Source organism: Octopus bimaculoides, chromosome 9, assembly GCF_001194135.2.
Source record: "Octopus bimaculoides isolate UCB-OBI-ISO-001 chromosome 9, ASM119413v2, whole genome shotgun sequence".
Lineage (NCBI taxonomy): Eukaryota > Metazoa > Mollusca > Cephalopoda > Octopoda > Octopodidae > Octopus > Octopus bimaculoides.
Genome location: NC_068989.1, coordinates 60395669 through 60398204, shown reverse-complemented (window position 1 = coordinate 60398204; position 2536 = coordinate 60395669).

The window sequence follows — 2536 nt, the reverse complement described above, 5'->3', positions numbered from 1 at the left end:
TATATATATATATATATACATGCATATGCTCATATATCATTTGTATTATTATATCTATCTATCTGTCTATCTATCTATCTATCTATCTATCTATCTATCTATCTATCTATCTGTTTATCTATCTATCTATCTATCTATCTATCTATCTATCGATATATATATATATACATATAAACAACTCTGAAATTACCTGTAGACATATCTTTATTGAATGTATTTAAACACACAGCTAATCTGTTAGTTATATACATTGAGAAAGAAAGGTGAAAGGGAGAATTCGTAATGTTAATGTTTCGCATATTTAGGTCTAGACTTCATGGTATGTTGGAACGAAGAGCAGTTGCCTTTTATTTAGGAATTTCAGATGCATAAATTCAATGCCAATTTATCATAAAATTTTTAACATGATATGCAACAAAATAGACTTGGCCATTGGATGTCAAGTATTTTTTTAAGAATAACATTCCAGTATAAGTGGTGAGATATAAACTTTCCCAATTAAGTCGACACCGTTTAAAATGAGCCGAATTCATCTCTAGCGATTTCGGCAATGCATGAAACATAAGCTACATTGAGTTGTAGTTTTTTAATATTTGTGTCACAAAAGATTTCGTTATCTCTATTCAACAAAATCCTGCATAAATGTTGTCTGGATGGTTGGCAAGTTGGGTGGCTGGCTGACTGGTTGATTTTTCAAATTACAGTTGAGAGAGAGAGAGAGAGACAGACAGACAGACAGACAGACTTAAAGAGTGATACAAAGTTAACAAAAGGTGCACGATTAGGGTCTTATAACATTCTGAAAATAATAGATTTGTATGGGATCTTGCAGAGATAGGCTTTCGATGGAGCAGACTGCGATTATATTCTTTAATCTTTTAAATTTTACATGTTTCAATGATTGGACTGCGGCCATGCTGAGGCACCGCTTTAAAAAAATTTGCGTGAATGAATCAACGGCCCCAGAATATATTTTAATTTATTTAAGCCAAGTACTTATTCTATGGGCATCTTTTGCCGAAACGCTGTGTTACGGGGAATTAAACACGGCAACACTGGTTGTTAAGCTGAATTACAATTATTGTGTGAATGTCATATTTCTTGATATTACGGATGGGGTAAAAAGTATACATCCAAAGTTATTGGTCATCTAACGAGTATCACATTGGTTTACTACATGAATATTTGGTATGTTGAGTCACGACAATTTTCATTGTTTTTAAGATCGGTGTCAATACCGTCATATTTATTGATACATATTTTACATGCGAATGGAAAGAAGTAAAGTTATACCTCATATTCAATTACTGAACATTTTTCACAATCATGCATGAGGGGCAACAAACTGCATGGCTCTGCTTGATGTATTATTTTGTAATCAATAGCTTATTAGCATTAAGGGATTTTAATACTTAAAGATAATCAAACGTTTTCTTCGTTATGACTTCACGTTTGTAGTTGTGAAATTCCTTTTCTGAATATGATTAATAAATATGATAATCTGAAATAGTATTATAACAATCACCATCATAGTCCATGTTGATTCTTGGTTTCCACGCAGTTTTTGAACGCTTTTTTCTTTGTTTTCAATGCCACTCAGTTCAATGTCATCTCTGTGATATTCCTTCCTTCTTCTGCCTGTCTTTATTATATGATCCGCCAGTGGCCTACCTTTTTTAACTCTTTGAGTTCCGCTCTAAGGGTTTCTCTGCGAAATACTCCCCAAGATGTCTTAACGTATGGCTATCTGTTGGCTGTGTTGCTCAAAATTTCTGGTGGTATTTCTGAGGAGGTTACTAAGGCACCTATTAGTGAATGTGCATGCTTTTCTGAGCATACTTACGTTCATCCGTTCTATATGTCAGTGCTATGTAGAAATGATTTGATATTGCTTCCATCAGTACCTACCAAGTTATTCATAAATGTCATTCATAAGAGTTAAAATTTCCAAATCAGATCAAACTGAATTTAAGTAGAATAAGTCCTATTTGACCAGGTTTTACACTCAGCTTCATCATCAGCCAGTCGTAGGAATGGCAGCCTACCTTTGATCTTCACCGATTTCGAAAACTTGTTTTATAGTATTTAGAAAATAGTGATTTACAGTTTACTCCACTAATACTGAACTGTAGACGAGAATAACCAAAGTGACAGAAATTTGAAAAAGTAAACGATTAGTCAGAGACTCGTATTTTTCTGATGATCATTGCATTTTAACTTAATCTACACAGTTTCAATCCGCTAAGCAGTGCCGTAAGAATTTTGTATTTGATGAATTATTCATTACTTTGCAGTGATATGTTTTACTATATTGCCGTTATGTGTTTCTTACCGCGTAGTGCTACAAATAAACTTCTTTTGATAGACTAGAAGACAGTAAACTTCAACGTTTAATCAGACTGATGCGGAGAAGTTGTATGCGTCTTGTTGTCTACACACGTTCAAATATTTACTTTCACGCTCTGAGTAGTCAACAGACCGCCAACATCTTTTAGCAAAATATATTTTTGTACATGTATATGTGCAAAAGAAGCTG